The sequence below is a fragment of the Cryptomeria japonica genome, chromosome 9 (genome assembly GCF_030272615.1).
Source record: "Cryptomeria japonica chromosome 9, Sugi_1.0, whole genome shotgun sequence".
NCBI classification, from domain to species: Eukaryota; Viridiplantae; Streptophyta; class Pinopsida; order Cupressales; family Cupressaceae; genus Cryptomeria; species Cryptomeria japonica.
In genome coordinates this window covers 336390383-336408993 of record NC_081413.1, presented here as the reverse complement: position 1 = coordinate 336408993, position 18611 = coordinate 336390383, and positions in this window count along the sequence as shown.

Here is an 18611-nt window from a genome sequence, read left to right as displayed (position 1 = left end):
ATCCGGGGTGAACTCCGAGATCATATCTGTGTTATGCGATGTTTATAGTGTGCTTTGTTTTATGTTTTAAATTATCATGAATGAATGTATTCTTGCATGAGTGTATGGTGGAAATTTAAGGAATTCAAATTTAAGTGCATGATCTTAAACACCTGGATAAATGTAGTTATTTAAGTTCATAAAACGTTGTGAATTATGAATATGGCAAAGTATTTAAATATTGAAATTAAAGTTGTGGAAAAAGTAATTTGATAATGTTAATTTAAACTGTAATAGTGGAAAGAATCTTGCTAGAATACTTTATTGGATTAACTTGTTGTTAAGTATATAAATGGAATGAATGTAAAGAGGAAACAAAGTTAAAACTTATGTCACAATTCCCAGATTGAGATTAAAAGGTTGAACATCATATAAACATCTATCTTTTACCTTAGTGAATGAATTCACGCCATGTTAATTATGCTTCATTGGCATTGGATGATTTGTTAAGTTATTTCACGTTTTAATCTTAACAATAACCCTCACCAGATTATTTCTATAATTGGGTGAACTCAACTAGAAAACCCATATGTTAATCCTTATAAAAGGAAATCCCTCATGTTTGCTAAAATTGAACTAGAATGGGAAATAATTGATTAGTTGTTTATACATTAAATTCTAGTAAAAGTATCTCTCTCCTATTAATTTCATTTAACAAAAAAAGAGATATGCAATAAGATATTTGTATTTTAAATCCTAATAGAAGAACGTCATTATGATCTTATTACTCTAATCTTGAAATGATGATTGTCATCGAGTTAACGATACTTTAATTTAAAGGATGCTCTCATGAGTCCTAATGCTTATCCATCTCAATGAAAATTAGTCCATTTATTTGCAATTATTAAACTTCAAAAGAATTCCATGGCTACTCACATTATACCTTTCATAAGAATCTTCAACTCATTAGTTGGCTATGCATGAAATCAAATGAAGGGATCTCACTCTAATTGTTGTAGTTAATCCTTAAGGAACGAATTCTTCTTATTAACCATACCTGTTAATATTTAAGAAATATATATCAAATGAGGGTGGATACTTTAAAATCAAATGAAGGAATCCTTGTTTTATTAATCGTAGTTTAACCTCAAATGAATGAATCTCATTAGGCATATTTTTAACATTTAAGAATGAAATCAATTGTGAATGGATACCACTAACCCAAGGAATGAACTTCATTATATTAAACACATGAACTTTTTGGGAGACCTCTTAATGAAAATTATGAATTTAAGTGCATTGAATAAATAACCTATTAAAGGCCTCCTAACCACCAAAGTAAATGAACGCTTCCTAAAATTCTAAGATGTCAAACCATTGAACACATATATAATCAAGATCTATGCATTATCTCGTAATTAAGATAATCAGTTTATTGGATCTTATGACGCAAGTTGAGTTGGGTGTAAGGTTATGTAATCGCATTGGGAAACCTCTTAGGATCATTTAGCCTTCCGCTGTGTTATCTAGTTAGAGATAACTTTGAGATAACTTCAATCTATCTTAATATTGTAACTTTTCATTAACGCTCTTAATTATTATTTAAAAAAAATAAAATTTACACTCTATTTGAGTGTTTTTAACTTAAACCCTTAGGGGTTTCCTGGCGGGGCATTACAGCAACTAAGGGGGAAATAATTTTTTATTTTTTTAAAAGTATAAATCACATTAAGTGTTTTAATTACTACATTGCACACTACTAACACAAGCGGAAGACTAACACAAGAATTCATAAAGGGTTACCAATGAAGAATGAAAGGTTAAATTCCATAATTAAGATTAATCCAATTAACCAACATTTACTCATTGAACATAATAAACCATAAACATATAACATATATCATCATTTAAATATTGAGGTATTACAATATAATTTTCTCTTCAATAAAGAATTTGCACAAAGCATAAGGATAACTGATATAATAACATCCAAAACTTAAGATTACATTGCTCATAAAATACATGGCTTCCAATAATACATATAAAGTTAACATCTTTACCAAATACAAGGTTACATAAATCCATTGATACAAATGACCACATAGGTCTCAAAAGGGAAACAATCTCCAACATGAGATGATGCACGAATCACAAACCACAAGAACACCTACAAAGCCAATCCTCACATGAAGGCACGAACAAGAACATCTGATGGGAAGGGGCACTACCATCCGACCATGTGATCCCAAAATAGAATCACCCCACCATGCTAGGAGATAACAGTAGACCCTCAAGCAAACATAAGCAAGACATGGATGATAGTACAATACGACTCCACAATAATCCAGGTGAACTCAGCATCATAATACTCAAGTGAACCTAAAGAGAGAGTGTCATCACATAAATTATGATGGTTACCCTAGGTAGGCCTCCATTGGTCCCGACCCCCATCATGAGTTATCCTGGTAACCTTTCTAGAACCTATGGGGTAGGCCTCCATAGGTTCCATCGAAGTCTCATGCAAACCCTACCAACCCTTCATGAAGACAAGGTGGTCGGTTTGCCATTCCAGGCCTTCCCACTACATCTTGAGCCTATACAAGAACTCAACCATGTGCGGGGTACAATATATTAATTAAAGATATAAACTACCCACCCCCTAATCAATTATTAGGTTATCACTTATTATTTGACTTTCGAGGGGTTATCCTGCCAACCACTTTGGGCGTGACCCCCACTCAAAAGCCACTCTGTCATAGGACACTAAAAAACATGGTCACTCTACGAAGACCCTATGGTGAAACAGACAGCCATAAAACCACTACAACCATACAGGTGACCAAAATAAAGACTTACTAACCCTTGGTTAACCATAAGGAATAAGAACAATATGGTTAAAACAACGAGGTCATAAATACATCACCTGATCAAGAGGTACAAAATACACCACAACAGGGTGACTAAACATAGACAAGAAATTGTACCAAATAAACTCCTTACAAGAAATACTAGATTCACTAAAATTGAACTCAGACCATCTTTGAGAATAACAACATCATAAACACTTGCAAATTCATCAATTAAAATTTAATAAAATGCCCCACATTAATAATACATCATCCTAAGACGTCATTCAATTTTTTTTATTCCAGCACAATAATCCAAATAATAAAAATCCATATCAAAGATATAACATAAGAATTATATTAAAATATTTAATCTATTTCTAGAATAAATCTAATTTACCAAATAGATCTCATAGAACTAATGCCTTGATTTAAAAAAAACTAAATATATATATATAGATATATAAACATATTGATAAAAGTAATATTGAAAGCTAAATATAAATTTAATCTCACGCTGCTATTACACAACGAACACATTTCATAATAAAACCGCAATGAGGGAAAAGGTGAAAAGCGGTGGCAAGCTACCTATTGGTAGTGTTGCTACCATACGGTAGCAGACACTACCAACCGGTAGTGCCGCTACCTTATGGTAGTAGTCACTACCATCGGTAGTGCTGCTACCTTACGGTAGCAACAACTACCATCCCACGTGGTGGGAATACCCTACCACGTGGGGTTTAATTTATTATTATTATTTTATTTTTTATTTTTTTTAAACTTTATTTAAAATAGAAACCATTCCTACACTGCACCAAAAATCACTGGTAATAAAATATAGTGAACATAATTTTATATTTAAAATAGAAACCATTCCTACACTGCACCAAAAATCACTGGTAATAAAATATAGTGAACATAATTTTATTCTTGCAATGAAATTTGTCAATAAGGGATTTTGGTAAACCAATAAAGCATAAAAGACCCAAAGCTAAAGATCTTGGGCAAAATTTCACAAGAATCTAAAGAAATAAGAGGGGTTTTGGTTCATTTTTTATTTCATCACACACATGAAGATTCCTTGCATCATGCAAAGAGACAAATTAACAAAATTTTGCCAACATAACCCCCAAATTTTGGACAAACAAAAACATGCAATTAAATAGAAAACAAAATCTATTCCTTAATACACAAATAGAGGAAATAATCAAAAACTAAATTTTACAAATAAATTGGAAGCACACAACCAACAAGATATTGGACAATTTCTTTTCAACATACACATATTGATTTGGAATTTAATTAAATTCAATAGCAAACAATTCTATTTCCAAATCAAACTTTCAACAAGAATCTCTAATAAGATTTAACAAATTTTACTCACACACACAGGGAAAAAAAACTCAAAACATTCAAATTTTTATTGCAACAAGAGAGGGAAATCTATCCAACCTAACAAGCAATCCAAGAAGAAAATTGTAGAAGAGTTCAATCTGGCATACCAATTCCAAAATCCAAATTCCTCCTTCCAAATGGTTTCCAAGTTTTGGTTTTCAAAAATCCTCCTCTCTTCCTGTGAACTCACAGGTAATATAGCCAAAAATATTTTCAACCTAAACTTTTAGGTTAAAAGTTTCTTCCACCAATAGGAATAAGATATTTAAAAAGTAATAAAATCTAATTTCCCTTTTCCATGACAAAATTCATTTTAAACCAAAAATAAAATCTAAAAGCTAACAAAAAGGGTAAATGGAAATGCTTTTTATTTATCTCTTTTTCCATGGGAATTTAACTCAACATTTGCACTAAAATTCAAATAGCATAGCATTTAACTAATTTCTTTTTCAAATAATTTAATACAACTATTTTCACAATATAACATGCAATTTAACCATTTAATTTAACAACTCCATTTATTTAAATAAATCGATAAACTCAAGGCATATTAATTAAATTAAATACGCCAACACAAAATAACATAATTTAGTCAATTTAAATCTTTCCAAATAACTAGAAGCATGCAAAATGAGAGAAGATCAAACGACGACTCACAAAACAAAAATACCAAAGCACTATGACTCGCATACCGGTCAAACGGGAAAAGACGACTGACTGACAACACTCACATGAGTGTGACTATGGGTCAAACTAGGGTCTAACAACTATCTCCTCGACGCCCACCGAAAAAATAAGGCACACTCAGACCTATGAAACTAGGTGGAGTCGATACCCTGTACCTACCCCGTACTTGTACCTGCAATGTCCTGCATCAAAGAACCACACGTGCATATAGACAAGTATATAAAAAGACACGACACACACACTGATGAAGGAGAATCGTGACGTTTCCTGTTTCATCGGAGTGAGTGAAGGGAAATCATCCCCTCGCATCCCATACACTTGCAAACATGAAACATGTAAATAATGCATTGCACATATAAAGTAAATGTGTCAGTCCATGTCAGTAATCCATAAAAAAACACATTTAACATAATGAAATACTGCATTAAAGCATACATTACATATCAAGTTAAAGCATGTAATAACATCTTTTAAAGTCTGAATCAAATATAACAATAATTTATCCACTGAACAGTCAACTAAAGTCAAACAAGAGTCTAAAAAGTCTGATTGAGAAGGGGTACTACATTCTCCCCCCCAAAACTAGGCTTACTCCTGGAAGCCTAAAATATATAAGAATAAAGCTCCCTCATCTTTGCTGCATCGTCCCATGTCACCGAGGTCTCATCATATGGGTCCCATAGGACCCTTACCTGGTCAATGGTACGACCCCTGAGGATTAAATCTCGACGCTGAAGAATGCACATGAGCTCCATGGAAAGTTGCTCATCCTCGACCTGCAAAGCGTTCCAATCAGGAACATGAGTCACATCAGGATGATAAGGTCAAAGAACTAAAACATGAAAGACATCGTGGATGCGGGATAGACTCGATGGCAAGGCAAGATGGTAGGAAACATGTCCTATCCTCTCAAGGATCTCAAAAGGACAAACAAAATGAGGTACCAACTTAGAACCCTTTCCATAACAGATCAGACTCTTCCACGAATGCACTCTTAAGAACACACGGTCACCAACTGAAAACTGGTGATCCACTCTATGAGCATCGACATACTTCTTATGCCTATCCTGAGAAGCTACCAAATGCCCACGAATCTGCTCAACCTGCTGCTCCATCTTTCGAAGCATATCCAGTCCTAAACATACCCTATCCTCTAACCAATCCCAACTCAAAGGAGTATAGAAAGGATGACCATACAATTTTTGGAAGGGAGACATGCCTATGGAGCTGTTATATCCATTATTATAAGAAAACTCCACAAGGAAAATATATTCCTCCCAGCGTGGCTGATCCATAACATACATGCAATGCATGTCCTCCAAGACCTGATTCACATGCTTAGTTTGACCATCGGTCTATGGGTGATAAGATGAACTGAAGTTCAACTGGGTCCCCAAAGTATGCTGAAGTAAGGTCCACAATGTTGAAGTATAGACAGGATCTCTATCAGAAATGATCCGCCTAGGAATCCTATGCAACCTCACCACATCTTCCAAGAAAAATCATGCCACCACTGTTGTTGTATAAGAAGATCAAATAGGAACAAAATGAATAACTTTGGTCAATCTATTAACAATGACCATGATGGTATCATGAAGACATAAAGAAACAGGCAACCCCACTATAAAATCCATTGAAATAATTTCCCATTTCCGATCCAGTACCAAATTAGGATGTAAAAGCCCTGCAGGGTGCTAATGCTCCGCCTTCACCTGCTGACATTCTAAACACTTAGACACAAAATCAACAATGCCACATTTCATACCAGCCCAATGATATATCTATCTAAGATTTGTGTGCATCTTCTTGACACCAGGGTGTGCCAAATAAGGTGCACGATGGGCCTCAGTCATGATCAAAATGCGAAGTCCCTCCAAAGGAGGTACATAGATCCATCCAAGATGTCGAAGAAGACCATCTGCCTCAAGATTATATCCAAAATATCTACCCTCTAATGGTCTTCCAGACTCCATCATGGCTCTAACATCTTGATACCAGGTGTCCTGAGGAAGAATCCCAAGAATTCTCTCTCTCAAGTCCACTCCAAGGGACAATGCTGCAACCTCATGTCGCCTATGACTCAAAGAATCTGCCACTACATTCTCTTTCCCCTGAATATATCTAACCTCAAAATCATTCTCACAAAGGAATTCCATCCATCTTTTCTGTCAAGCATTCAAGTTTGGTTGCATGAAAATATACTGCAAACTATGGTGATCACTATGTAGCTCAAACTCACGCCCCAATAGAAAATATCATCATCTCACCAATGCATTCACTATAACTACTAACTCCAAGTCATGAACTGGATAGTTCAACTCATGGTCCTTGAGTTTGCGAGACTCATAGGAAACCACATGACTATCCTGCATAAGCACTGCTCCTATACCTTCTAAGGAGGCATCTGTACATACCATAAAATCTCTGGATGGATCAAGAACTGCCAGAATTAGAGAACTAACAAGGAGTTCCTTCAAGGTACAAAAAGCTGACTCACACTGCTCTGACCAAACAAACTTCTTCCCCTTCCTCTGAAGAGAAGTGATCGGGTGACCTATCCAAGAAAAACTCTAAACAAAGTGATAGTAATATCCAGCCAAACCCATAAAACTTTGAACCTCTGAAATGTTGGCCGGTGCTGGCCAATCTACAATGGCTTGGATCTTAGAAGGATCCACAGATACACCTTCTCCCAAAACTATATGACCAAGATATTTCACCTTTGACTGGAAGAATCACACTTCGCCAAGTTGGCATAAAGCTGATTCTCCCTCAAGCACTGCAATACCTATCGCAAGTGGCCCTCATGCTCTTCCATAGATCTAGAATAACTCAATATGTCATCCAAGAGCACACAGACAAAATGATCAAGGTAGGTGTGGAAAACCCTATTCATGAGGCTCATAAAAACTAAAGGTGCATTCGTCAACCCAAATGACACCATTGTGAACTCATAGTGACTATAATGAGTATGAAATATCATTTTATGAATGTCTTCATCAAGAATGTGCAGTTGATGATACCCAAATTTTAGATCAATCTTAGAGAACACCTTGGCTCCCTTTACCCGATAAAAAAGATCATCTATATGAGGCAATAGATATTGATTCATGATGGTTACCTTATTCAGCTATCGGTAATCAATGCATAACCGAAGAGAACCATCCTTCTTCTTAACAAAGATAATAGGTGCACCCCAAGGAGAAACACTAGGACAAATGAACCCCTTGGCCAATAATTCCTCCATCTGCAACTTCAACTTACTACACTCCTGAGTAGTCATCCGATATGGAGCTCTCGAAATAGGTTTCGTGCCAGGAACCAAGTCAATGTGAAAGTATATGTCCCGCTTCAGAGGCATACCAGGAATATCCAAAGGAAACACATCAACATACTCTCGAAGAATAGGGTGACCATCAAGAGTGATTTCTTGACTCTCTTCCTCATCCACATCCTCAAGAGAAACTGCAAAAAGCTGACACCCTCGACACATACACCGCTTAAGTTGCATAGCGGAAATCATCTATAAGGATATCTATCTCTGAACTCCAATAATCCCTACTTTCTTGCCATGATCATCTAAACACTCCACTATCTTCTAATGACAATCCACATGAGCATTATGAGATATAGCCAATCCATCCCCAACACAACTCCATAAGACCCTAAAGGAATGACTTAAAGGTCAAGTGAAGTAACAAAGGGTCCTAGGTCCAACTCACAACTAGGAATTAAGGTATCTATGGACACACGCACATCGATAGACAACTCTACTTGCCACCTATGCTCCTGCTTAGCAGACGCGAGCCCATATTGCTCCACAATGGATGAAGAAATGAAATAATCAGAAGCACCAGAGTCAAAAAGTACAGAGATAAGAATACCACACAACACATTTGTAGTCTCGATAACTGTACCCTGGTGCTCAGCCTGGCAGTCATCAACCACTACAAATACTCTATGGGATCTACCTGCATCCCCCACTGTCGGCTCTGATACTTCTATCCTTTGACTACCCATTAGGGGAGAACACTAAGGGAACTAAGCAGCTATGTGGCCAAACTAACCACAAGAGAAGAAAGCTCCCCTACTAGGTCCTCTACCCCTAGATGGCCCACTGGACTGCTAGAAGCTTCCCCTACTAGGGGCCTGAGATGCACCCTGAGAGGACTGCCCTGGGAAACTCTCCCTACTCCTCTGCTAATTATTGTTCTTCTTTTGCTGAGAGTTGCCACCATGCTTGCCCTAAAACTATTTCGGCCTCGGCTGCAAACTCTATTGTTGTTGTTGTTGCTGCTGCCCACCCTTAGCGGGTGCCTAAGAACCCCTAAAAGGTGTAGCAGTCTGGGACTGATTCCCTCTAACTCCGGACCCACTCAAAGGCACACTCTTGATCTGCACTCCGAATTGACCACCATGAGCACGACTAAGATTCTTCTCCACTAGCCTAGCTTTCGCCACAACTACCTCTACTGAAGTAGGCTCAAACACTCTCACTCCTCCACTGATGCGGTCATTTAGACCCCTCAAGAAGTGTTGAAATAGCATCACCTCATCATTGCCAATATCGGCACATTGTTTGAGCTCATAAAACCTATGCTCAAACTAATCTACAAACATACCAAACTGGCACAAAGCATAAAACTCATCTTCTCGTGACTATCTCCACTGAGGTGAGAGAAATCATGCCTTGAATCTCTCTAGAAAAATCTCCCATGACACAGTGCTAATGCTCACACCGATCCTCTCCTCCTCTAATTGCCACGAGATAGATGCAAAAATCTTGAGACGCATGATGGCGCATCTTGCCTTGGTGTTGGTGCCATATGGATGAATGGAAAAACATCGATCTAGACTAATCAGCCAGGTCTCTACCTTGAGACCAGTACCCTTACCATCAAAGTAAGGAGGATGGGACCTCATCAAGTCCCTCATGTGCCCCATGGTAGCCAAGTCCTGGTCTACTAGGACCTCTCTCCTTCTGGGAGACCTCTCTCTCTCTCTCTCTCTCTCTCTCTCTCCCCCTCTCTCCTCCAGAATCTGCTGATGTGACTCTCCTACCTGAGCATGGATGGGTTGATCAGCCTCAGGTCTAGGGACTAGTCTAGCTAGCACCTCCTGAAACATCTGCCTCAACTCTTCCCTTTTGGGAACCTGCTCTCTTTCATGTTTCTCATCCTGATGAACATACTAATCCTTCTCCACACTCACATGAGTGGGTTGTGGTGAAGGACTATGGCGGTTGGAACCTCGACCACATCCCCCAACTTTTCCTCTATTGTGGCCACCAACACAACCACTACCCTTGGCTCTCCTAGCCATGACCTAACACTGCACAAGAGAAAAATGTTTAGATCTATGGCAAGGATAATAACAAGGGAAACACAAACACTAAGACCTAATCCAAAGGTCAAGCTGAATGGGCTCAATACAAAATAAGAGTACCCAGTGTTGAAACATGGGCTCTGATACCAAATGTAATTCCCTGCCAGGAACCCTAAAGGAAAAACCACACAACTAAGCAAATAAGGGGGAAATATATTTTTATTTATTTTTAAGTATAAATCACATTAAGTTCTTTAATTACTACATTGCACAATAATAACACAAGCGGAATACTAACACAAGAATTCCTAAAGGTTACCAACGAAGAATTAAATGAAAGGTTAAATTCCATAATTAAGATTAATCCAATTAACCAACATTTACTCATTGAACATAATAAACCATAAACATATAACAGATATGATCATTTAAATATTGAGGTATTACAATATAATTTTCTCTTCAATAAATAATTTGCACAAAGCATAAGGATAACTTATATAATAACATCCAAAACTTAAGATTACATTACTCATAAAATACATGGCTTCCAATAATACATATAAAGTTAACATCTTTACCAAATAAAAGGTTACATAAATCCATTGATACAAATGACCATATAGGTCTCAAAAGGGAAACAATCTCCAACATGAGATGATGCATGAATGACAAACACAAAGAACACCTGGGAAGCCAATCCTCTCATGAAGGCACAAACAAGAACATCTAATGGGAAGTGGAAATACCACCCAACCTTGTGATCCTAAAATGAAATCACCCCACAATGCTAGGAGATAGCAGTAGGCCCTCAAGAAAGCATAAGCAATACATGGATGATAGTACAATAAGAATCCATAATAATCCAGGTGAACTCGACATCGCAATAATCAAGTGACCCTAGGTAGGCCTCCATAGGTCCTGACCCCCATCCTGGGTTATCCTGGTAACCTTTCTCGAACCCCCAGTTCCATCTAAGTCTCATGCGAATCCTACCAACCCTTCGTGAAAACAAGGTGGTCGATTTTCCATTCCAGGCCTTCCAACTACATCTTGAGCCTATACAAGCACTCAACCATGTGTGGGGTACAATATCTTAATTAATGATATACACTACCCACCCCCTAATCAATTATTAGGTTATCACTTATTATCTGACTTTTGAGGGGTTATCCTGCCAACCACTGTGGGCATGGCCCCCACTCGAAAGCCACTCTATCATAGGACACTAAACAAACATGGTCACTCTACGAGGACCCTATGGCGAAATAGACAACCATAACACCACTACAACCATACAGGTGACCAAAATAAAGACTTACTAACCCTTGGTTAACCACAAGGAATAAGAACAATATGGTTAAAACAACGAGGTCATAAATACATCACCTGATCAAGAGGTACAAAATACACCACAACAGGGTGACTGAACATAGACAAGAAATTGCTCCAAATAAACTCCTTACAAGAAATGCTAGATTCACTAAAATCGAACTCAGACCATCTTTGAGAACAACAACATCATAAACACTTGCAAATTCATCAATTAAAATTTAATAAAATACCCCACATTAATAATACATCATCCTCAGATGTCGTTCAATTTTTTTTATTCCAACATAATAATCCAAAATAAAAATCCATATCAAAGATATAACATAAGAATTATATTAAAATATTTAATCTATTTCCAGAATAAATCTAATTTACCAAATAGATCTCATAGAATTAATGCCTTGATTGAAAAAAACTAAATATATAAAAACATATTGATAAAAATAATATTGAAAGCGAAACATATATTTAATCCCACATTGTTATTGCACAACGAACACATTTGATAATAAAACCATGATGAGGGAAAAGGTAAAAAGCGGTGGCAAGCTACCTATCGGTAGTGCTGCTACCCTATGGTAGCAGACACTACCAACTGATAGTGCTGCTACGAACTAGTAGTAGTCACTACCGCCGATAGTGCTGCTATGTTACGGTAGCAGCAGCTACCATCCCACGTGGTGGGAATACCCTGCCACGTGGGGTTTAATTTTGAAATTTTTAATTTTTGTAAAACTTTATTTAAAATAGAAACCATTCCTGCACTGCACCAAAAATCACTGGTAATAAAATATAGTGAACACAATTTTATTCTTGTAATGAAATCTTTCAATAAGGGATTCTGGTAAACCAATAAAGCATAAAAGACCCAAAGCTAAAGATCTTGAACGAAATTTCACAAGAATCTAAAGAAATAAGGGGATTTGGTTCATTTTTTATTTCTTCACACACAGGAAGATTCCTTGCATCATGCAAAGAGGCAAATTAACAAAATTTTGCCAGCATAACCCCCAAATTTTGGACACAAAAAAACTTGCAATTAAACAAAAAACAAAATCTACTCCTTACTATACAAATAGAGGAAATAATCAAAAACAAAATTTTACAAAGAACTTGGAAGCACACAACCAACAAGATATTGGACAATTTCTTTTCAACATACACATATTGATTTGGAATTTAATTAAATTCAATAGCAAACAATTCTATTTCCAAATCAAACTTTCAACAAGAATCTCTAATAAGATTTAACAAATTTTAATCACACACACAGGGAAAAAAAACTCAAAACATTCAAATTTTTATTGCAACAGGAGAGGGAAATCTATCCAACTTGACAAGTAATCCAAGAAGAAAATTGTAGAAGAGTTCAATCCTGCATACCAGTTCCAAAATCTAGATTCCTTCTTCCAAATGATTTCCAAGTTTTGGTTTTCAAAAATTCTCCTCTCTTCCCATGAACTCACAGGTAATATAGCCAAAAATATTTTCAACCTAAACTTTTAGGTTAAAAGTTTCTTCCACCAATAGGAATAAGATATTTAAAAAGTAATAAAATCTAATTTCCCTTTTCCATGACACAATTCCTTTTAAACCAAAAATAAAATCTAAAAGCTAACAAAAAGGGTAAATGGAAATGCTTTTTATTTATTTCTCTTTTTCCGTGAGAATTTAAATCAACATTTGCACTAAAATTCAAATAGCATAGCATTTAACTAATTTCTTTTTCAAATAATTTAATACAACTATTTTCACAATATAGCATGCAATTTAACCATTTAATTTAACAACTCCATTTATTTGAATAAATCAATAAACTCAAGGCATATTAATTAAATTAAATACTCCAATACAAAATAACACAATTTACTCAATTTAAATCTTTCCAAATAACTGGAAGCATGCAAAACGAGAGAAGACCAAACGACGAATCACAAAACAAAAATACCAAAGCACTATGACTCGCATACCAGTCAAATGGGAAAAGACGACCAACTGACAACATTCACATGAGTGTGACTGTGGGTCAAACTAGGGTCTAACAACTATCTCCTCCACTCCCATCGGACAAATAAGGCATGCTCAGACCTGTGAAATCAAGTAGAGTTGATACCCTGAACCTACCCAGTACTTGTACCTGCAATGTCCTGCATCAAAGAACCACACGTGCATATAGACAAATATATAAACAGACATGACACACACATCGATGAAGGAGAATCATGATGTTCCCTGTCTCACTGGAGTGAGTGAAGGAAAATCATCCCCTCGCATCCCATACACTTGCAAACACGAAACATGTAAATAACTCATCGCACATATAAAGTAAATGTGTCAGTCCATGTTAGTAATTCAAAAAAAATCACATTTAACATATGTAAGGAAATACTGCATGAAAGCATACACTACATATCAAGTTAAAGCATGCAATAACATCGCATAAAGTCTAAATCAAATATAACAATAATGTATCCATTGAATAGTCAACTGAAGTCAAACAAGAGTCTATAAAGTCTGATCGAGAAGGGGTACTACAATTATGATGTTAGAAAACATGGATGAATGCCTTATGAATGATTGAATTTCATGATGATTATGATGATGCCATTGAATAAATTATTTCATGTGGATTCTATTGGATTATTGATAATTTGATTGTTATGATTGAAATTGTATGCAAAGTGTCTGATTTGTATTCTTTTCATATATTAGTACTACATGTGATTATTGAGATTACTAATGTGCAAAATGAGACATGTGCAGGAAAACTAATCCATGTGACCATGGAAACTATTCAGAGAATCAAACTAGACCTATGTGCATTATTAAAGCCAAGGGTTGTCTATTTCGAGACACAACACCTCATTTGTGACGTGTTTATATTAAAAAATGTGAATGCTTGGATGTGTGTTCAATTTATATTTGTTAATTTTGTTAATTCCAAAAAAGGACATGCCATGCGTATTATAGTGATGTGTATTTTATGGTGTCACTTGACACTTGTGTTGTGATGTGAGTTGGCAATGACATGTCCTTTGAAGGGAATTTGTGTAACCAATGCATTATTTAAAATATCTTGATGTGGTCCCAATAGAGTCTTGGTTAGAGAGCCATTAGAATGGACAACTCAAGTTTGACCCGTAGACAAACTTTAGGTGGGTTTCTGGAGGGTCAAACTAACACTTAAGGTTAGGTTTAGGGCACTTTTGAAGTCCCATATGATATACCTATGGGTAAAGGTCAATTTTAGCCATGTGACCACTCACATGTGACTATCAAGTCACCTCAAAAGTGAGTTTTCCAAGATGGACGAAAATTCAACTTTTGAGGATTTCTCCTTGGTTAGACAACCTTCCATTTGAGTGATAGTTGTTCTTCTCCACTTTCTCTTACCTTTTTCAGTTTCTATTTTTAGAAGCCATGTAAGAGGTTGGAAAGACCAACCTATGGGATTCAAACTTAGGATTTTGATCACCCACTCTCCAATCTGGGAGCCTTAGAGTTGTTTTTAAAATTTGGGTTAGAAGATGCATTTTTGGTTTTGGGGAAGAAAATACTAATGAAATGGGCAGCTCTCCTGCAACCATCCCTCATACCATTTGCAGGATCAAAGGTTGGTAGTGTTCTTCCATGCATTTTGATTACCATTGTTATATGTGAATGGAAATTGATCTTGTAATAGATTTTTTTGTATATATGAGTTGTGGTGTTGGTTGTTGAAATCCTTTTTTGTGATTTTCATTGTATTATTTTTGTGATTATCTTGTGATATAGGTGTTTCAAGGCCACACTCACCCTTGGGAGGGAAGAGTAGCCTTGGGGTGAAGGGCTCCTTGACAGCCTAAGAGTGTAGAGACTCTCTTCTTTTAAGAGAGAGATACACAAGGGTTATGGGACCCTTGCTGCATTGTTTTATATTAATGCAAAAATAGGGTCATAAGGGGAGATTTGGGCTTGTAAGCTATGGGGGACATAAGGGATGTTTTTGGGTCAAGTATGTGACCTTGAGTTGGTTGTAGTTTGGTAGCCTTGTGAAGGCATTTGTTCCTCTTTCTTGCAGATCTTCTCTAGGTGCTTGGTCCACCTTCATAAGGGGAGATTTGGGCTTGTAAGCTATGGGGGACATAAGGGATGTTTTTGGGTCAAGTATGTGACCTTGAGTTGGTTGTAGTTTGGTAGCCTTGTGAAGGCATTTGTTCCTCTTTCTTGTAGATCTTCTCTAGGTGCTTGGTCCACCTTCACCCCACAGAGTTAGTCACATAGTGACAATGTAAATCCTTGGGCATTCGGGAGTTTATGTGTTGTTTAAGTCTTTCTTGCATGTATCGTTGAGTTTGTTTGTAACATGTTTAGCCTTGGTTCTCCTAGCTCAGGGGTGGCTTCTTGTAAGCCTAGGTTGGGAGGTGAGCCTCCATGGTCACTACCTATAACTTTTGTTTGCAGGTTTACATTTGGGTTAAAGGATGGAGAAAAGCCAAGTTCATTTGCAGGTCTCCTATTAGATTTATTTGGTATACTGAAAAGAAGCATTATTGTAATATATCTCCTTATTCTTTCCAAACAAAGAGAGGCCTAGAAGTTGTAATTTTATTATTATTGTAAAGTGGATATAGAAAGAAAAGAAGTTGCATTTACTATTGTTGAATATTTATTACTTTGAAATCAAAGAAGCATTTAAATGTTAATCCTATATGTTGTCAAAAAGGGCATTATGATTGTTGGTTATTTATTTTTGTCAATGAATGAAAAAGGTTTAACATACATGATAATGAAGTCTAGTTTCAGATTTAAGAACATAATGGAAAATATTTATGTTTGATACTATCAATGTCATCCCATTTTATTTATTGTATTCTATTTAAGATAGAAAGCACAGAATGTAGTTGCAAAAAATAAATCTCATATTTTGATCTTATGTTTATTCAGTTATTTGCATAAATTTGTATTGTTGGTGTTGTTCTCCATTTTGAAAACCTTCGTTCCCTCTCTTTTTAAAAAGTGAATGTTACTACCTCTGTGCTGCAATGGAAGAGGACAAGAAAAGTTTGAAATAAAGACAACAAGACAAGGTTTCAATTTAGGAAGCCTCCTACACTTTAAGCCTATAAAAGATTGGGCAGGTGAACCCTTTTATGACTATTTTCTTACAAAAATAGTAAAAGGTTTATAGAAAACTAGTGTACATTCCTATAAACTTTCCAAACTAACTGGTACAACTAAACATAAAATGGAAAGTTGATTTGACCTTTTGAAAAGGACCACAAAATGCATCAAAAAACCAATAGGTAAACCAGTGCCTTATCCGGGCAATAGAGTCATCTACAACAAACTACAACCTGACAAAATAAACTCGTACACAAGTCACAAGTTAGTGATCTCTCAACTCTGTATATGCCTAACATATACAGAGTCCTATTCTACACCAAACTTCATTATTAGATCCACACCAAAATACTAATATCAATGATTTTGTTCAAAGTACGTTTATATTTCCTCCTTGAGAAAAAGGATTAAAACAACTTCATTAAATGCCTAACAAGTCATTCAGATAAACAATCCTTGATTACTTAAATGAAATGAACACCAATACAATGACATAGAGACAATACAAGTCTGTGTTCAAATTCTTTGGATTGTATATTTTATTTCTCCATCAAAAGATTACAAGTATATCCTATTTGACTCCAAAATTGCTAAGAAAATGTCCTGTATTAATTTTGCCAGAGTTTAGCTACAAAATTTGTGTCCTTTTTCTAAGTAGTCCTGGTATCCATTTATAGAGATACGAATGCGACAAGCTTCAGACTTTCCTAGAAAACAAATATTCTAAATCCTAACCATAATCCTCCCTAAAAAGATTACATTGTTTATCATCAAAGCAGGAGCATAACAAATCAGTTAACCAGTTAGAGAAAGGCCAATTGACTACTCAGTATTCGCCGATCAAGTGCTAGGTGTCTTTGATTCTTCAGAATTTTGATTTCCAAAAAACCATTGCAAGAACGAACTGCTTCTAGTTGCCCAAGGGTTACTGCATATTGGAGCGTTAATTGATTCTTCCTTTGCCTTATCCCTTTCGTCACATATTTACCTTCCAATTATTGTTTCCTGAGAAAATCACAAAATTGCACCTATTTTCTCTACAAATCCCCTTGAATACCTCTTTGCAAAAATTAACTTCAAAACAATGTCGGATGGAAGCTGCATACTTCTGCCATTAATCCTTTTGAAAATTTAAATTTTGGTGCCAAGAGACCAGAAAGGATTTCTTTTGAGTAATTCTCTTTTAGTCACTGATTTGCAAAGGTTACAAAATGAGCACTTTCCCATTGCGGTATCATGACAGCCCTTGGATCACTTCATTATTACTCGGGCTTTAAAGAACAATCACAACTTAATCGCCTGCTTTAACCGCCAACACATGATAGATTAAAATTAACCATCGGGACTATTGGCGGTATGTCATTGAGTCGCAAGGAATAATATTTTGGGCACTTCACAACCACAGTACAACGACAGCCGCTAATAGTCCCAAAATTTTACTTGGGTGCCACTTGTCTGCCACCTCGCCTTGAGCTGGACCCACCACTTGACCTTGGTTTTATACCCTCCACTCTACCATGTGTCACCTTAGGCTTTGGCTAGTAGATCCACTTGTTCGCCAACTCACTCGCCATGTCAGCACTATTGGAACCACCTTAGGCATTGGCTCCACTTAGTTGCCCTATCGCGATGGATATTCTAATGAGCAGTTTCCCATCATGACCTAGCAACCACCGTTGGATCTTCTGCGATGACTGTCCGATTTGCTCATCTTACCAGATCTTTAACATGCCTTGGTTGCTTCCTTCTCATGGGCCCCACCACTCAGTCGCTATGTCATGATGAATAACCATCGGGCAAATTTATGTCACGGTGTAGTGATAGTCGTTGATCATTGAGCTACTGACCATTTGATCTTTAAATTTCTTTCAGAACTTAGTCGCCACCGCTTAACTGCCTGCCTTAATTGCTTCCATTAACTTTTTGTCTGGGCTCGTC